The following is a 12424-nucleotide window of genomic DNA, read 5'->3' on the forward strand; positions in this document are numbered from 1 at the left end:
AGCAGAAATAATTCGCGGAGGTATGTAATTTAGAGCAACTAAGGGAACGACAGAAAACAGATAAAAATGACTATCACAGATAATTGATCATAACCCCCGCCACCAGAGTCGCATGATCGATTTAGGATCGCACGTTCGATATGTATCGTTTGGTCCCTGCGACTTCGATAGGCAATGATTCTTGGAAATTACCCGCTATTCTTATTTCTAATAAAGATAAAGGAACAGTCTGCAGCGCAAGTCCATGACTGGGCTATTGATCTGACCAGAAGTAGATTGCAGAATTTCTTCACCGCGAGGCTAGGAGGGGAAGGATGGCTGGCCCATTACCCTGCCCTTTTTTCTACCATCGGAAAATATTCTTGGAATTCATCTACAACAGGCTGAGTGTACCTGGTGGCGTTGTGGAGGGACTTTAACGATCAAAAGTCGGTGCCCCTATACGGGATTGAAACTGGTACATCCACAGCTAGAATCTAGTGGTTTAACAACTTGACCACCTTATTTCTACTATACTCCGTACGCCGAGAGAAGAGCTCCGATAGGTGGCAGCGCAGTTGCCGGTATTCGACAGCGACGGGCAACGAGCCAGCAGCGATCGCCCAGCACTACAGCAACACTGGGGCGTTGCCACGGTAACGTAAACAAAAGCTCACGATCTGATTGGCCGTCGTGGATGCACGAAGCACGTGCTCCAAGGCGGTGTCAACCGTCAGAGCTCTTCTCTCGCCGTATGCACTGTAGTGATAATTATTTTCAACTCTGATCTGTTTATCCTCCACATATCTGTTGTGCCAAGTATGCTCTAAATGGCACCGACAAGTCTGCTAATTCATCTTTTTTTTTTAATTATTTCCAGAAGGCAAACGTGATCTACGAATCTTAGGATTGGTGTCCGCTGCATTTTAGTTTTATTCCTGTTCTGGTATTTCCTTTATTTCCAGCAACGAATATTTGACGCACAAGTTAAACAACAATGACATTAAGATGCCTGAGTGCTTCATACACTTCTCAACGTAAATTTGTTTTCCTTGATCGCTAGCTTTCAACAATCCCACACACATGACACACAAGTAGTATCGCAAGGTAGCGTTATCTCACATGTTGTTGTATAGACATAAGAAGACTGGCCACAGAGGACTCACCAAATGCAGGAGAAAGCGCTACGCAAGTAGTCTCGCCTTATTTCCACGATAAGTAGCGACTGAATATACGCCTGCGTGACATGGTGTCAGGCTGCGCTTGCAAAACGAGATGATGTGACGCTGACTGACAAGGCGCACTTCATTGTTAGACACCTGTGGCACTTCCACTGACAGGCCAACGTCATGTCTTCTTACACAGAATTTAAATTTCGCAATTTGATACGGCGGTAAGCATAAAAACATTTTGTTTTCAAGAATTCAATAGCTATAGCAAACTCCGACACAAGAAAACCGAAAGAAGTAGCAACATTATTCGAACAAAGAAAAAGAAACCAAATGAGATTGTTTGTGATATGGTGCGTCATTTGTCATCCTTCACTCTTCCTTTCTACTGTTCAGGAAGATAAAGGGAGTATAATACGAGGCCTGCAAAACAGTTTTAGAATCTCTTGCATTATACAGGGTGTTACAAAAAGGTACGGCCAAACTTCCAGGAAACATTCCTTACACACAAAGAAAGAAAATATGTTATGTGGACATGTGTCCGGAAACGCTTACTTTCCATGTTAGAGCTCATTTTATTAATTCTCTTCAAATCACATTAATCATGGAATGAAAACACACAGCAACAGAACGTACCACCGTGACTTCAAACACTTTGTTAAAGGAAATGTTCAAAATGTCCTCCGTTAGCGAGGATACATGCATCCACCCTCCGTCGCATGGAATCCCTGATGCGCTGATGCAGCCCTGGGGAATGGCGTATTGTATGACAGCCGTCCACAATACGAGCACGAAGAGTCTCTACATTTGGTACCGGGGTTGCGTAGACAAGAGCTTCCAAATGCCCCCATAAATGAAAGTCAAGAGGGTTGAGGTCAGAAGAGCGTGGAGGCCACGGAATTGGTCGGCCTCTACCCATCGATCGGTCACCGAGTCTGTTGTTGAGAAGCGTACGAACACTTCGACTGAAATGCGCAGGAGCTCCATCGTGCATGAACCACATGTTGTGGTTGTAAAGGCACATGTTCTAGCAGCACAGGTAGAGTATCCCGTATGAAATCATGATAACGTGCTCCATTGAGCGTAGATGGACGAAACTAAAATGAGCTCTAACATGGAAATTAAGCGTTTCCGGACACATGTCCAAGTTTTTGTAACACCCTGTATATTTAAGATTTTGCAAAGTACCTTTCTAAGTTGAGATCCTCCCAAAAGCAACTTTCTTGTACCTAAAACCTTTACAGCGTTCACTGCACCAAAATCATATTTTCTCTTATTCCTGCTGGCGTCGCTTACTGGGATCACATCTGTGATCATCATCACTAATTCCATTGTCAGCATTAAAGTTAATTGGCACTGGTTTCTGTGTCATTTTTGTAGTCCTCTAACAAGTTCATTTCCTCGTGGTTGGATCAAAGTAGTCATCGATTAGAATGTGCTGTTTGGGAATGGTTCTATTGGATACCTTATGTATCCGACTAACTCCCCCAATCCAGTTGCTCGGAGGCGTAGAGTTTCATGTAGAATGCAAAGCACAGAGCCCTTTTCTCTCTCAGAAAAAGGACTGCCAAGACAGAATTTTCATACTGGCAATAACGGATCGTTCTACAAAACTGTGAATGTGAGCTTTACCACTGGTTCGCGGTGCTATCAACACACCCTTTGCGATTTTTAGACGGTTTCTTGAGGTAATCATTATTTCCCACTGTTGATTTATTTATAAATAGTTGACAAATTTCTTATGCCGATTCAAAATCTCATGTGTTCCGAGATCCTGTCAGCAAATGACGTGCAACCTAGAACAAAATGAAATAATGGATAACCGTAATTTACTCCCCTCATGCACATATCGCTTTCTCCTACAATAAGCAGTTATGTCTGAGACACTTGTCACAAGGGCTGCCAAAACGACGCCAAATAGAGAGGCACGAATAGGGCCATCAGCCACACGATGAAATAAAATAACTGATAATCTACGACAGGCTAATTGTGAGCAACTGATACACCACTCACAGGCTCAAACAACATGGGAGACAACACACAAAAAAAAATCTGCATCTACACTCCGCAACTCATCTTACCGTGTGTGGCTGGAGATACTTTTGGTACCACTATAATTTCCCACTTTATGTTTTCCATTCGGGAATGGTACGTGGAAAGAACGAATATCGATAAACCTACGTATAAGCCCTAATTTTTCTTAGTTTCTCGTCACTATTTCGCGAGACGTGTGTTGGAGGAAGTAATATATTGTCCAAATCTTCTTGGAATACGAGCTCTCGAAATTACAGGAGTAAACTTCTTCTGATGCATGACTCCCCGCTTGTAGCGTCTGCCATTGGGGTATGTTGAGCATCGACGTAACAACCTCGATCTTTACCAAACGAACCAATGATGACGCTCGCCGCTCTTCATTAGGTCTTCCGTATCTTTTCTATCGATTCAACCAGTTAAGTGTCCCACGGAGAGTAGAAGTACTCAGTGGTCGATCAAACTAGTAAGCCACTTCCGACCTTGTAAAACTCTTTCAATTAATCCCAGCTTGGTATCCGGTTTTCCTCCCAACAAGACTTAACTGGTCATTCCACTCTAAGCAGCTCTATGCGATTACTGCTAGGTATTATTGTGTCCATAGATTTGTCGCCAATAGCGTAATCGAACAATAATGGACCTCTTAGACTATTTATACGGCGATAGTTACATTTATTTATGTTCAGGACCAACTGACGGTTTCTGTACCAATGAGGCTCCTTTGCAGATTTCCCAGTAATACGCTATAGTCTTTTGGCGATGCAATCTTCCTACAGAGAACAGCTTGATCTGGGACCCATCTTGTGCACGATATTACTTTCACATCTATCTATTTCATCCCGTTCGGAACGACGTGTTTCGTTTTATTTGCAATGAGGTCCTGAGTCCTATCATAAATCTAATCCTATAGTCGATAAGGTCGTATTTACTCGACTAAATGTGAGTGCGTAGGCGACATTTGCGAATTTTATGGTGGACACGAAAATAAACATGGATGAATACAAAGATGAAACTCCAGTGAAAACCAAAAGAAGAAAGGCTAAAATTAAACCACTCACTAGTATCGAGGTTTTTAAAAAATGCTGGAAAACCATGTTCAGTTCGGTGTTATACCTTTCGGTATAAGAGTTATGAGTGCAATAAGTGCAGTTACTGTGATTTTGGTGCATCAAGATGTACCCACTTCAGTGCGTTAGTTGTTTCTTCTCTGCATCTAACAGCCTTCCTGCAAATACACATAATTTACTATCTGAGCTTCCTGCATGGTCGTAACTATGTAAGTTGGCTGTTTAGCTTTTTATGTTGGTAACGCCACGTACCGCTCGGTATGAAAATCACTGACTGTGCTGTGTGCAGTCTGTGGCTGGTTGGACTCATTGTAGGAATATTCGCTTGTGTAGTGTTGGGCAGTTGGATGTGAACAGCGCGTAGAGGTGAGCCGCACCAGTGGTGGATGTGGGGAGAGAGATGCCAGAGTTTTGGGCGGACGATCTGGACGTGTGTCCATCAGGAAAAAGAAATTTGTGTAATTGGATGTCACAAAATTATATATATATATGATGACTTTTGAACATTATTAAGGTAAATACATTCTTTGTTCTCTATCAAAATCTTTCATTTGCTAACTATGCCTATCAGTAGTTAGTGCCTTCAGTAGTTAGAATCTTTTATTTAGCTGGCAGTATTGACGCTCGCTGCATTGCAGTAGTTCGAGTAACGAAGATTTTTGTGAGGTATGTGATTCATGAAAGGTATAGGTTATTGTTAGTCAGGGCCATTCTTTTGTGGGGATTACTGAAAGTCAGATTGCGTTGCCCTAAAAATATTGTCAATTTAGTGATGATCAGAATAAGTAAAGAGAGAAATGTCTGAGTACGTTCAGTTTTGCTCAGCTGTTTGAAAATCAAATAACGTAAGAGGTTTTCCAGCACTGTCATTTTTAAATTTTTCCAAGGGGACGTTACAACTGCACCATTAAGTGGACAACACCTGACAGTATAGACTAACCGTTTTGCGTCTACGCATGCACATTTCTGTCCAGAGGAAAATAAGCGGTCTTGCTCTTGTAACATGAACTTGGAGGTATTAACCAGCTCGTAAACATGATACTTCTAATAGCTATAACCATTAGCCTGCAAATGAAGTAAATACGGATGTAATTTGTTCGAAGAGATTTCGGGACTGCAGCCGGTCGTCGTAAACTTCAGTCCACGATATTTCTATTGGACACCTGCCAGTCATCTTCAGGTGAGCCATCGAAGTGTTCAGTACACTGTCCCCCTCGGTCACCAATAAAAGTGTCTGCACTTATATCACTAACGCCCTGTATATAACTAGTCGATATACAAGCAGTATTATTAAGGAAAAGAGTTATACCTTGGAAAAACTTTGAGACGTGGGCTACTAGCCAACTCTCTAATAGAAGTTCGCACACTCCGGGACAGAAAAAACGACGCACCGCGAAGGAATTATCCGAATGGGGCGGAAATTGGTAGATACGACGGGAATTTTAGAAAAACTGTGTGCTTTATTCAAGAGAATTAGCTGCACAAATTGAGCAACTCAATAAAGCGTTGGTCCTTATACAAGTAGTTATTCTGCGTAGCATTGGTTGACAAAGTTATTGAATATCCACCTGATGTGTAAGCCCAAGATGGATTGCCATGAAGAACATACGAAATGAGCGTAGAATATCGTAGACGTACCGCTGTGCTATAAGGAAGCTGCGGATGAGAACCAAAGTGGTCCTGTCATGAAAAGAAATGTTCTCCCAGACATCAATCCCCGTTGTCGGAAAGTATGGCAGGCGACAGTCATATTGGTACCCCATCGCTGTCCAGGGCGTCTCCAGACATGTCTTCGGCCTGGAATCTCATTTAAAAAAATAAACTTCTCCCGAACAGCCCATGAAGGCCTAACAGTACCGACCGGCCGCCGTGTCATCCTCAGCCCACAGGCGTCACTGGATGCGGATATGGAGGGGCATGTGGTCAGCACACCGCTCTCCCGGCCGTATGTCAGTTTCTGAGACCGGAGCCCCTACTTCTCAATCAAGTAGCTCCTCAGTTTGCCTCACAAGGGCTGAGTCCATCCCGCTTGCCAACAGCGCCCGGCAGACCGGATGGTCACCCATCCAAGTGCTAGCCCAGCCCGACAGCGCTTAACTTCGGTCTTCTGACGGGAACCGGTTTTACCACTGCGGCAAGGCCGTTGGCCCTGGAATCTCATTGCCTGGGGTAGAATTGTCTTCAGTGATGGGCCTCGTTTCGAAATGAGCCCCGATGACTGGCGAAGAGGCGACAGTTGGAAAGTTTTTGTCACGATATCCCTCAGGAGGGCATCCAACAAATCTGTCAATCAATGTCAAGCCGAATAATTGCTTATATGAGGGCCTGAGGTGAAGCAACGTGTTATCGACTTGCTTAATTTGTGAATCTCTTTCTCTTTAATAAACCATCCTATTTTTCTGAAATTGCAATCGTTTGTTTGTCTGTACATGTACATCACGTCTACTGACTTCATCCCCCCCCCCCCCCCCCACTCTGTCGTGGTGTGTCTTTTTCTTGTCTTATAGTGTATCTTTTCTTATTCCATTTGTAAGCGATAGCATTAACTTTTTGTATGGCGCAGTCCTTTTCTGAAAGTGCAAAAAATACTCCGAAAAAGTGATGTTTTTAAAAATGTGAAAAAAATTCCAAGGAACAACTTTGTCATGTAACAAGGGACAAATGTGCTATTGAAAGTTGAAGGTGGTACAATTGAGAAGATATTGTCAATAATGTATTTACTTATCTATCTGTTACATTATTAAAGACCGTATACCAATAATCCCCCCATGAACCATGGACCTTGCCGTTGGTGGGGAGGCTTGCTTGTCTCAGCGATACAGATAGCCGTACCGTAGGTGCAGCCACAACGGAGGGGTATCTGTTGAGAGGCCAGACAAACGTGTGGTTCCTGAAGAGGGGCAGCAGCCTTTTCAGTAGTTGCAGGGGCAGCAGTCTGGATCATTGGGTGATCACGCCTTGTAACACTAACCAAAATGGCCTTGTTGTGCTGCTACTGCGAACGGCTCAAAGCAAGGAGAAACTACAGCCGTAATTTTTCCCGAGGGCATGCAGCTTTACTGTATGGTTAAATTATGATGGCATCCTCTTGGGTAAAATATTCCGGAGGTAAAATAGTCCCCCATTCGGATCTCCGGGCGGGGACTACTCAAGAGAACGTCGTTATCAGGAGAAAGAAAACTGGTCTTCTACGGATCGGAGCGTGGAATGTCAGATCCCTTAATCGGACAGGTAGGTTAGAAAATTTAAAAAGGGAAATGGATGGCTTAAATTTGGATATAGTGGGAATTAGCGAAGTTCGGTGGCAGGAGGAACAAGACTTTGGTCACGTGAATACAGGGTTATAAATACAAAATCTAATAGGGGTAATGCAGGAGTGGGTTTAATAATGAATAAAAAAAATAGGAGTACGGGTAAGCTACTACAAACAGCATAGTGAACGCATTATTGTGGCCAAGATAGACACGAAGCCCATGCCTACTGCAGTAGTACAAGTTTATATGCCAACTAGCTCTGCAGATGACGAAGAAACTGATGAAATGTATGATGAGATAAATGAAATTATTCAGGTAGTGAAGGGAGACGAAAATTTAATAGTCATGGGTGACTGGAATTCGAGAGTAGGAAAAGGGAGAGAAAGAAACATAGTAGGTGAATACGGATTGGGGCTAAGAAATGAAAGAGAAAGCCGCCTGGTAGAATTTTGCGCAGAGCATAACTTAATCATAGCTAGCACTTGGTTCAAGAATCATAAAAGAAGGTTGTATACATGGAAGAATCCTGGAGATACTAGAAGGTATCAGATAGATTATATAATGATAAGACAGAGATTTAGGAAACAGGTTTTAAATTGTAAGACATTTCCAGGGACAGATGTGGACTCTGACCACAATCTATTGGTTATGAACTGTAGATTAAAACTGAAGAAACAGCTAAAAGGTGGGAATTTAAGGAGATGGGACCTGCATAAACTGAAAGAACCAGAGGTTGTAGAGAGTTTCAGGGAGAGCGTAAGGGAACAATTGACAGGAATGGGGGAAAGAAATACAGTAGAAGAAGAATGGGTAGCTTTGAGAGATGAAATAGTGAAGGCAGCAGAGGGACAAATACTTAAAAAGACGAGGGCTAGTAGAAACCCTTGGGTAACAGAAGAAATATTGAATTTAATTGATGAATGGAGAAAATATAAAAATGCAGTAAATGAAGCAGGCAAAAAGGAATACAAACGTCTCAGAAATAATATCGACAGGAAGTGCAAAATGGCTAAGCAGGGATGGCTAGAGGACAAATGTAAGGATGTCGACGCTTATCTCACTACGGGTAAGATAGATACTGCCTACAGGAAAATTAAAGAGATCTTCGGAGAAAAGAGAACCACTTCTATGAATCTCAAGAGCTCAAATGGAAACCCAGTTGTAAGCAAATCAGAGAAAGCAGAAAGGTGGAAGGAGAATATAGAGGGTCTGTACAAGGGGTATGTACTTGAGGATAATATTATGGAAATGGAAGAGGATGTAGATGAAGATGAAATGGGTGATATGGTACTGCGTGAAGAGCTTGACAGAGCACTGAAAGACCTGAGTCGAAACAAGGCCCCCGGAGTAGACAACATTCCATTAGAATTACTGACAGCCTTGGGAGAGCCAGTCCTGACAGAACTCTACCATCTGGTGAGCAAGATGTATGAGACAGGCGAAATACCCTCAGACTTCAAGAAGAATATAATAATTCCAATCCCAAAGAAAGCAGGTGTTGGCAGATGTGAAAATTACCGAACTATCAGTTTAATAAGACACAGCTGCAAAATACTAACGCGAATTCTTTACAGACGAATGGAAAAACTGGTAGAAGCCGACCTCGAGGAAGATCAGTTTGGATTCCGTAGAAATATTGGAACACGTGAGGCAATACTGACCCTACGACTTATCTTAGAAGAAAGATTAAGGAAAGGCAAACCTACGTTTCTAGCATTTGTAGACTTAGAGAAAGCTTTTGGCAATCTTGATTGGAATACTCTCTTTCAAATTCTGAAGGTGGCAGGAGTAATATACGGGGAGCGAAAGGCTATTTACAATTTGTGCAGAAAGCAGATGGCAGTCATACGAGTCGAGGGGTATGAAAGGGAAGCAGTGGTTGGGAAGGGAGTGAGACGGGGTTGTAGCCTCTCACCGATGTTATTCAATCTGTATATTGAGCAAGGAATAGTGGAAACAAAAGGAAAGTTCGGAGTAGGTATTAAAATCCATGGGGAAGAAATAAAAACTTTGAGGTTCGCCGATGACATTTGAATTCTGTCACAGACAGCAAGGGACTTGGAAGAGCAGTTGAACGGAATGGACAGTCTTGAAAGGAGGGTATAAGATGAACATCAACAAATGCATAACAAGGATCATGGAATTTAGTCGAATTTAGTCGGGTGATGCTGAGGGAATTAGATCAGGAAATGAGACACTTAAAGTAGTGAAGGAGTTTTGCTAATTGGGGAGCAAAATAACTGATTATGGTCGAAGTAGAGAGGATATAAAATGTAGACTGGCATTGACAAGGAAAGCGTTTCTGAAGAAGAAAAATTTGTTAACATCGAGTATAGATTTAAATGTCAGGAAGTCGTTTCTGAAAGCATTTGTATTGAGTGTAGCCATGTATGGAAGTGAAACATGGACGATAAATAGTTTCGACAAGAAGAGAATAGAAAGCATTCGAAATGTGGTGCTACAGAAGAATGCTGAACATTAGATGGGTAGATCACATAACTAATGAGGAAGTATTGAATAGAATTGGGGAGAAGAGGAGCTTGTGGCACAACTTGACTAGAAGAAGGGATCGGTTGGTAGGACATGTTCTGAGACATCGAAGGATCACAAATTTAGTATTGGAGGGCAGCGTCGAGGGTAAAAATCGCAGAGGGAGACCAAGAGATGAATACACTAAGCAGATTCAGAAGGATGTAGGTTGCAGTATGTACTGGGAGATGAAGAAGCTTGCACAGGATAGAGTAGCATGGAGAGCTGCATCAAACCAGTCTCAGGAGTGAACACCACAACAACACAACAACAACATACCAATAATCATTCAGTGAATACAAATTAAGTACACTAGCAGTGTGGTGGCGTCTGTACTCTAGTGGAGCGGCCTACCAAAGGTGTCTGTACCCCATGTCAGGGGCGGTCTGGAAATTATATCGCCAATCCGTTCTGAAGCAAGCGTGGCCATTATGCTTCTCACCTTCGAGTTATGTTGTGTGACATTAATGTTAAATTTTCCGGAGTAATAGCCCCACAGTCGGATCTCCGGGTGGGAGCAACTTTGATGTCCCAAACACCAAGTGGTGCTGAGAAGAAGATACAGACTCTTCACGTCTGTACATATAACTGTCGCTCTCTAATAGGCAACGACAGACTAGAAGTGATCGAGAAAGAGCTTACAAAAATCAACTGGAGTATTGTTGGTTTAAGCGAAGTTCGCCGAAAAGGGGAAGACTGTCTCCGTTTGCGCTCTGGCAACTTGTTTTACTTTTGTGGCGACCCAGAAGGAAAACTCAATGGAGTTGGGTTCTTAATCAACAAGAATATTGCTGATAGAGTATCTGTCTTAGAAGGAACTTCCAGCAGGACAGCTCGAATGGTCCTGAAGGTGTCGAATAGGTATAAAATACAAATTGTTCAGGTGTACGATCCCACCTCAAGTCACCCTGACGAAGAAATTGAATCCTTTTACGAAAGTCTGGATAACACCTGTAAAAAAGGTAGCGATTGTCACTTCCAGATGGTCATTGGAGATTTCAATGCAAAAGTTGGCACCAAGAAACAAGGCGACACAGTGGTGGGCAACTATGGGATTGACGACCGAAACGATAGAGGTGAGAGATTAGTCCAGTTCGCTGAGTACACCAGTATGTCCATCATGAATACGTTCTTTAAGAAGCACCCTGACCGAAAATGGACTTGGAGGAGCCCAAATTTCAGTGTCAAAAATGAGATGGACTTTATTCTGTCAAATATTCCGCAGATTGTAAAAGACGTATCAGTGCTAAATCAGTTCAACACTGGCAGTGATCACCGTCTTGTGAGAGCAAGGGTCGAACTCAATGTAAGAAATGAAAGCAGTAAACTTATGAAAGGGAAGAGAAGGGTAATCAACCTCAAAAACCTGGAAGAACATTCCTCGAAATTCCAAGAAGTCCTCCAAAGCAAGTTCCACGTAACTAAAGATTGTGATTTGGCGGAAATGATTGTTTCAAGTGCACAAGAAGTCGGTGGCCTATGCCAAAAAAATAAACAACCAAAGAAATTCAGTGCCAAAACTGAAACCCTTTTACAACAGAGGAGAGAAATGAAAATCCAAACCGATCGCGACATGGTGGCGTATTCCGAACTATGTAAGGCAGTGCGAAGAGAAATGAAAACTGACATACAGAAATTCACTGAAGACACCTTACGAGCAAGCTTGGAGAACAAGACAAGTTTAAAGTCAGCCAAACGCAAACTCACAATCGGTAAAAAGCAGATTATCGCACTCGATGGAAATGACAGTCGAATCACTGAAAAGGAGGCGGTTTTGAAGTTCATCAGAGACTTTTATAGCAATTTGTATAGCAATCCAGGGGAAAATTTGAGTGTATCTAATTTAAATGATATATCTAGTGTTCCAGATATACTCCCATCGGAAGTCAAGTGTGCTCTAGATAGCATGAAGAAGGGAACAGTGCCGGGTGATGATGAGCTCAGCGTTGACATCCTCAAACTGGCAGGAGAGGTAACAATAAATCACTTGGCAAAAGTATTTACTTCCTGACTGCACTATGCTTCAATCCCACTATCGTGGAACAAGGCTAAGATTATTTTGATACACAAGAAAGGAAGTATTCACAATATTAAAAACTACCGTCCTATCAGCTTGCTCTCAATTTTGTACAAAATTTTTACAAAGATCTTGTTAAACCGAATTAGTTCCACCCTAGACTCAGCCCAACCTATCGAACAAGCTGGATTCCGAAGCAATTTTAGCACTATTGACCACATTCTGACCGTTAGTGAAGTGATAAGCAGAGCGAATGAATACCAACTCCCTCTCTGCATTGCCTTTGTTGACTTTGAAAAGGCATTTGACTCCGTTAGCCATGTAGCTGTCCTCCAAGCTTTGAGTGAGCAAGAAGTGGGAGCAGCATACATTGAAGTG

General features: G+C 42.5%; 1 protein-coding gene and 1 pseudogene across 1 annotated transcript in view; both read right to left on the bottom strand.

The window, feature by feature from the left end:
- The window catches only part of LOC124595597, a 147692-nt gene that overhangs the window by 65611 nt on the left and 69657 nt on the right, over window positions 1-12424 (bottom strand). The gene's annotated exons all lie outside the window — the stretch shown is intronic.
- LOC124596842 lies at window positions 6277-6394 on the bottom strand (annotated as a pseudogene).

Source organism: Schistocerca americana, chromosome 2 (assembly GCF_021461395.2).
Source record: "Schistocerca americana isolate TAMUIC-IGC-003095 chromosome 2, iqSchAmer2.1, whole genome shotgun sequence".
NCBI classification, from domain to species: domain Eukaryota; kingdom Metazoa; phylum Arthropoda; class Insecta; order Orthoptera; family Acrididae; genus Schistocerca; species Schistocerca americana.